The sequence below is a fragment of the Mytilus edulis genome, chromosome 8 (genome assembly GCF_963676685.1).
Source record: "Mytilus edulis chromosome 8, xbMytEdul2.2, whole genome shotgun sequence".
Lineage (NCBI taxonomy): Eukaryota > Metazoa > Mollusca > Bivalvia > Mytilida > Mytilidae > Mytilus > Mytilus edulis.
Window position 1 is genome coordinate 1794657 of NC_092351.1, and position 8371 is coordinate 1803027.

The window sequence follows — 8371 nt, forward strand, 5'->3', positions numbered from 1 at the left end:
TTTCCGAGGTAGTAAAGTTCCAAACATGATTGAGGTAAAACATGGGTGCTTCAGATAAGCATCTTTTTAGGTACGCCTTTTATCATTAGTTAAAGAAATAATGTTTTAATGATGTTCTGAAAGCATATCAGAGATACATGCATTTATTATCAATCGATCTATCTGTACCAGTGCTAGGTTCCTTTGTACTGTTAGGCTATTGTTTGTGATCACGATCACATCCGGTTTTTTGTTGTGTTCCGCTTGCTCAGTCTATAGATTTCAATGTTGTGTTTTGTTGACTCACGACATGTCTTTTGATCGTTGATCGTTTTTAGCCAGGACATTGTCAGCCCTTTTTTTTACCTATGAATTGAATGTCCCTTATGTATTTTTTCCTTCTATTGAAGTTAATGATTTTTGACGTATTCATTTTCCTTAAATTTTCAGATCATACGTTGATAGCTTAAAATTGCAACTTCTCAATGCGATCATGACCTTTGAAGGATTTTTTGTTATTTAAATGTCTTTTTTCTTATTTAGATAAAGTATGCTTATGGCTGTTTCTTAATTTTCATATGGTATTTTTTTAACAGAAATACACACGACGCGTACCGAAATATACCTTTTACTCAGTTAATAATTATAAGCGAACAGCATTAGGAATAGTGACCTTTTCGGCTGATTTCCGCATGAAATCTTTTGCTTTGTCTCGCCATATAGCTGGTACAGTGATAACCCAATGAATAGCATCCTGTGCAATTTTTGGGTGACGTTTCTTAATATGGATTTCAGCATATTCTTTTAATTTCGCTAGTGCAGACGAAAATACATGTAGGGCTGTCATTGATTCTTTATTAATATCCTCAATTTTCCATTTGTCTGTTATATCCTAAAAATATAATAAATATATATAAACTGACTGATAAATTTTATTCTTAGCTTATATTTTCTCAAGAAACTTGTATCGCATTTCGTATTGAATTGTATAAAGAGTGATTACAAGCTTATGTATTTTGAAGGTTCATCGGAGTGCTAGAATCATAACACTCGATGGGGAATTCTATGCCTTGGGAAACAAACATTTAAAAGTGGGACAAAAGATACCAGATGAACAATCAAACTCATATTAAGTCAAAAATAAACTGACTACACCATGGCTAAAAATGAAAAAAAGACAAACAGACAAATAATAGTACTCATAAACAAGATAGAAAACTAAAGACTGAGCAACACGAACTCCACCAAAAACTGGGAGTGATCTCACGTGCTTCAAATGGTTTTGATTGTAAACATGTAGTGACATGCGATTTTCGTTTTCATTTACTTCTATATTGAATTCATTGTGTAGGAACGGAAGGAATGCTAAAAAATTGCTATGATTGAAACACATTTTACTGAAATCATTGTTCATTTTATTTTATTCAAATAAACTATATAATATTAACTTAAGTGATTTCTAAATTAAGATAATCAACTAATATAACATCTCCATCACGGACAGACACAATAGAAACAGTCTGTTGAGAAAACATACAACCAATCCGTATGCCATTAATGATTCCGCTAGAAGTTTTAAGACATGACCATACAATTTATTTCTGTTTTCAGTCAGTATCATTGAACCGAGTCAGGAATATGACAGTTGAAATCAAATAGTTCGTTTCTATGTATGTTGGCGTGTTTAACTCTTATAATTGATGTGTTTTCCTCGGTTTTAGTTTGCCACCCGCATTTTTTTTTCTCAATCAATCTAAAAAATTTGAACACAAATATACATATGTTGCTTTTTTAATCAGTCTGTACTATTATAGAATATGAATAAGAGAAAAAGATAACAAAGGAACATTCAATATGTAAAATGCGAAAACAAACTTATATTACTATGGAAGACCGCAAAAACGACAAACAGAAGGTTGTTCACTTTGAAACAGATATTCGAGCATTGCTCACTATCCCTTAACATAATCGAATGGATAACCTTAACTTTACTAGATGGAATTCAGGTTTTATAAATGCATTATAAGCTGCAAACCTGTATGACGAAAGAAAATGTAAGCTCTCGCAGATTACATAAAAGATGTATACTTAATATGATATAACACAGAAATAAACTATTCACAATTAGAGACTCTAAATTCATCTATTTTGTCGAAATGTTTTGTTATTGACTGACTTTCATTGCCAACGTCTAAATGTAAGTCAAGGTATAAGGCAATAGTATTTGTTATATAATATATCTTTTTTTTTTCTTCTTTTTTTTTTTTTTTTTTTTTTTTTTTTATCTAAAACCTGATTTATTGCACTATTGCTGTTATAATGAATACCATTTCTACATAATTTGAAATGGCTTCACTGTAGTGTAAGTTTTACTGAACAAACAGGAATATTGTATTTGTTATATAATATATTTCAAGTTCGACGGGATAGATGCGTTCAACATAGCCAACACACTTTGAATACTTTATTGTGGGGAAACCATCTATATTGTGGAGCCTGACGTTAGAGGATGGTGCAAGTTTCTTTCCATCCATCTAACGAAGTCTTATTTGTAGTCGTAAAGAATGTTTAAATTATTGGAATTTACTACCTTATGAAAAGTAGAAATCGCAATGGATCATAAAACAAACTTGTGGTTATTCAGGATTTCCTGGTTAGTGTCGTGGAGTAAAATGTAAAATCACAAAAATACTGAACTCCGAGGAAGATTCAAAACGGAAAGTCTTTAATGGCAACATCAAATGATGAAACATGTTTAGTTTAAAATAGGTGAAATGCTTAGTTTTCAGTGAATTGTCAATACTAGTTCATAAATCCAGTATCAAGCAATTTATGATATATACAAGATAATAACGATGTCGTTTGGGGCTTTATCTGCGTTGACAACAATATACTTGACAGACAAGTAGGACAGGTGCTGAGCCACATTTTGGTCTTTAAAGATCTATGTAGCATTTAGTACTTGTCACTATTATTACTTATTTGCCTCAATGACCCTACATCTTTTAACTATATAAAAAAAGTATCGACGTCTTCTTTTTAACTTTAGTCCTTAGTCTGGAAAAATTCTTGGCTGAATCTTACAGTATTCCGAAAGGGGGCGAAAGATACGAGATGGACAGTCAAATTCATAGATTAAAATTAAACTGAAAACGCCATTGCTAAAAACGCAACAAAACAGACAAATAATAGTTTACAAGACACAACATAGAAAACTAAAGACTAAGCAACACGAACCCCTCCAAAAACTGGTGGTGATCTCAAGTTCTCCGAAATGGTAAGTAGATCTTTCTCCACAGGTGGCACCCGTCATGTTGCTAATGTTATTTCAAACCCGGTTATTAGTTCAATTCGGTGGTTCACATTCGTAAAAAGGGAACAAGACTGTAGTTACGACATAAGAAACAAATCCGATATTATCTGTGATAACGGTCAACCAATGGCGTCCGTAAAATTAACGAAGGTATGATTTCAACTTCACCATTTGGAACTCTTGGTTTAATAGTCACAATCATGAGAAGGGAACAGGATTGTACATATTTGATATCATCTGTGTTACAGATAGTATCGGCCAACATCGATTACGGCCAACAAACTCGTGATGGCAAAGGGATAATTTCATTTTCACTGTTTGGAACTCTTGGTTTAATAGCTTCCTTGTGAACAGCAACCTTCTTTCAAAGTAATCTTGATAAGAAATACAAGTCCAGCAATACTGTATCAATTGTGGGAAATATACTATGTATGCAGGCACTGCTGCAATGTTGCTTCATAGAAACGGAAAGTTCATAATTGGAAAGATGAAATCATCTCTCTTGTTACTTATTTTAACGTTGGCCACTCGCTTTTATGAAACAAAGCATTATCATTTTTTTTTCAATTTGAAGGATTTAGGTGCACGAAACATTTCGTAGAGAAGTGCTATTGACAATGGTCAGAATTAAGAATAGGGATTCATGACACTTTATGGTAACCCAAGCATAAACTCAGGACATAATTTTCGAATATACATACCTCAACATTGTACAGGTTCATCTTGAATCTGTGAAAAAATAAACAATCCGAGTCATCGTTTTCGAACAAACGGTCTGAATATTCGTTTTCAGCATCGTATCCCAGGGATAAACATTCCCCGTCACTCAGAAGTAAAACACTTGTAGGCGTCTTTAAGGATATGAGACCTCCACTTCCGCTTTCCCAATACTTTTTAAACTCTATTTCAAGTGGATCTTCATTGAACGATGTTTTTGATGAGAAGGCGTATCCAGATAACGTTGTACCTAAATCAATCGCTACTACAATCTTTTCGGTATCACAGTCTATAATGAAATAGTACAGTAATTATTGATATACGATAAGTATTGAGTCTGAAAGAAGTCAAGTATTTGAAAGAATAAATCACAGACTTATGCAGATTTTGGAAAGGAATATTAAATAAAACAAGCTTACAGACATGCGCTAGGCACAACCTGATTTAATCAATTAACAAATTCTTGAATAATAAAAGAATCAAAGCTTCCATTGGCTTGAACTAATAATAAGTTTAGACATACATCTAATTACATGTACCATGTCCAAATAATTTGATTTGTAATTTAAAAGATATATTACTGAAATAGCTCATCATTCGCAACTTTATACATTGAAATGCAAACGACTGCAAAGACTCATTCTATGAGCAATCATATCGAATCAGTGACGGTATAATTTAAAAGTACTACAAGGAACAGAGTGATACCTTCTGGAAGAATGTCAAAAAGAATAATTCTCATATGTATCGATGATTTTTTTATATTGTGTAATTGATATCTCAATTCTAGTGAACAATTAATTGATGATTCGTTTTTTTATACATCTGATATACGGAAGCACAATACAAAGATTTTTTTACTTCCAATCACTTACCTTTAAAATGGTGTAACTTTCTTGTGAATGCATATAAAATAATATAAAAGGTATATATAGATAGATAACAGATTAATCTTTTAAATGGATGCAATATTGATATAATGCAATTATTATGTATTCAATTATTATGTAATTAATAGCAACATCTTGGTCAGTTCACTTGAATGAATTTAGCTCGACTATCATCTCATTAACTATAAAGAAAATGTTAACGAAATCTTAATCAACACATCATGGGCTTCAAAAGCGTGTCTCAAATTGTCCCTATGGTATTTCATTCTCTCATAAATCTCTGATTTGTGTAAACATCCTAACCACATAAAAGAAGATTATGTTAAATTAGGTGTAAAATTTGTTCTATACATTCTATCTGAAATCTGAGACACCCTTTTGTAGATAATGGCCATTGGAACAACATATCATAAAATCAACCCTATATGTATACCTATGCAGAAGCTAATTTCAATTGAAAATGGAAACTTGGTGAATTTATTTTAGACACATTTAACATTATAAGTTACATTACAAGTTGTTGTATATACCTGCACTGTTTAGCCTCTTGGTATTCTGATTTTGACCATGGGTAGAACGAACTTTGCTTTGACAAAAACTGGTTGTATCATCTTGTCCATTACCTTGCAACGACTCATTGTGACTTGTGTCGATTTGTTTTGACAGTTGCTCGTTTTTTTCAGTTTCTTAAATATTCAACAACAGTGAAATTACTGCAAATATTAAATTCACTAAAAACTGCGAGGAAGATTCAAAACAGAAAGTCCCTAATCAAATGGCAAATCGAAAAATCAAACACATAAAACGAACGTATAAAAAATGTCATATTCCTGACTTGACATTTTTGAAGACGATAGTGAATTGAACCTGGTTTAATCGATGCTGTTCGACTTCGTGCTTGTTTCGGCTTTCAAACTTTTGTATCTAGGCGTCACTATTAGATCTTGTGTGGACAAAATGCACTTCTGGCGTATTAAAATTTTGAACTTGTTGCCTTTTGTTGGCTGTTGTTCGTGTGTTTCTTTGTCAATTGTGTTCTCCAATTTATTTATATTGTAGTCCTGTGGTGTTGAGTTGTCATTTTAATGTTATATTTCACATGGCTATAAAAGGGGAGGTTTGACATGTCACGAAACCAGGTTCAACCCACCATTTTTTCCTTTAAAAATGTCCTGTACCAAGTCAGAAATATGGCCATTGTTATATTATAGTTCGTTTATGTGTGTGTTACAATTTAACGTTGCGTCGTTTGTTTTCTCTTATTTTTGAGTGTAAATTGACATTGCGATAAGACGTGTCACGGTACTTGTCTATCCCAAATTCATGTATTTGGTTTTTGTGTTATATTTGTTATTCTCGTGGGATTTTGTCTGATGCTTGGTCCGTTTCTGTGTGTGTTACACTGTAGTGTTGTGTCGTTGTTCTCCTCTTATATTCAATGCGTTTCCTTCAGTTTTAGTTTGTTACCCCGATTTTGTTTTTTGTCCATGGATTTATGAGTTTGAACAGCGGTATACTACTGTTACCTTTATTTAATAGCTAGCCAAACCTCTCACTTGTATAATAGTTACATCAAATTCCACCATATTGACAACGATGCATGAATATCAATTATGTGGTCATTTTATAAATTTTCAGTTTACTAAACTTTGAATTTTTCGAAAAACTAAGGATTTTCTTATCCCTTGCATAGATTAGCTTAGCCGTATTTGGCACAACTTTTTGGAATTTTGGACCTTCAATGATCTTTAACTTTTTACTTGTTTGGCTTTATAAATATTTTGATATGAACGTCACTGATGAGTTTTGTGAAGACGAAACGCGCGTCTGGCGTACTAAATAATAATCCTGGTACTTTTGATAACCACGAACAAAACAAACAGACATGAAAGGTAAAAATGTCAAAACAAAACAGTCAATGTTGTGTTTTAAGCTTTATCACTAAAAACAAAACAAAACAACTAACAAATATGTAACAAAGAAGCACAACTCTGCAATCCAATGATACATTGCCACATATAAATAATAATGATGTGACATGAAAAGGCATTTAAATCGGATCATCGCCGATCCTTTTTAGTGTTTCCACAAATCTTTAACTTATTTTTAATCAAACTTTTATAAATATATCAGTATTCTTATTTTTTTTCTTTTCGATTATATAAATGACTTGGTTTTTTTTACTGATTAAAAGTTTGGTGACTGAACTGACTGAATCTATCATATTTAACTTATACGACGTTCTTTTTATCTGCAACTGTGTTCATTGAACTTGTCATTTTCGAATCAGCCCCATCGATATCTACATTTTTTACCGTATTATTTCTTAAATACCTGAACTGTTACCTTTATTTAATAGCTAGCCAAACCTCTCACTTGTATGATAGTTACATCAAATTCCACCATATTGGCAACGATGCATGAATATCAATAATGTGGTCATTTTATAAATTTTCAGTTTACAAAACTTTGAATTTTTCGAAAAACTAAGGATTTTCTTATCCCATGCATAGATTAGCTTAGCCGTATTTGGCACAACTTTTTGGAATTTTGGACCTTCAATGATCTTTAACTTTGTACTTGTTTGGCTTTATAAATATTTTGATATGAACGTCACTGATGAGTTTTGTGAAGACGAAACGCGCGTCTGGCGTACTAAATTATAATCCTGGTACTTTTGATAACCACGAACAAAACAAACAGACATGAAAGGTAAAAATGTCAAAACAAAACAGTCAATGTTGTGTTTTAAGCTTTATCACTAAAAACAAAACAAAACAACTAACAAATACGTAACAAAGAAGCACAACTCTGCAATCCAATGATACATTGTCACATATAAATAATAATGATGTGACATGAAAAGGCATTTAGATCGGATCATCGCCGATCCTTTTTAGTGTTTCCACAAATCTTTAACTTATTTTTAATCAAACTTTTATAAATATATCAGTATTCTTATTTTCTTTTCTTTTCGATTATATAAATGACTTGTTTTTTTTTTTATTGATTAAAATTTTGGTGACTGAACTGACTGAATCTATCATATTTAACTTATACGACGTTCTTTTTATCTGCAACTGTGTTCATTGAACTTGTCATTTTCGAATCAGCCCCATCGATATCTACATTTTTTACCGTATTATATCTTAAATACCTGAACTGTTTAATCTCATATAATCTTCTCCTGGGTTAAAATAGTTTCTGTTGAGGTTAGGACTGCTTGCATCATCTTTTCCTTTTTCTTGCGTAAATTTGGTGTAGTGATTGTAAGTTTGTTTTGAAACTACATCGTCTTTAACTTTATCAGTTCCTGAGTTTTAAAGTAAACAAAGATTTAACTACAGCTCATCAACCACACATCTAAATATGTAAATAGTTTGACGTATACATGTTTTTTTATTGTTTTATCGCTGATCATTTTGAGCTTAAAGGGATAATTCGCGATTTTTCACTTTTCATCTTATTATGT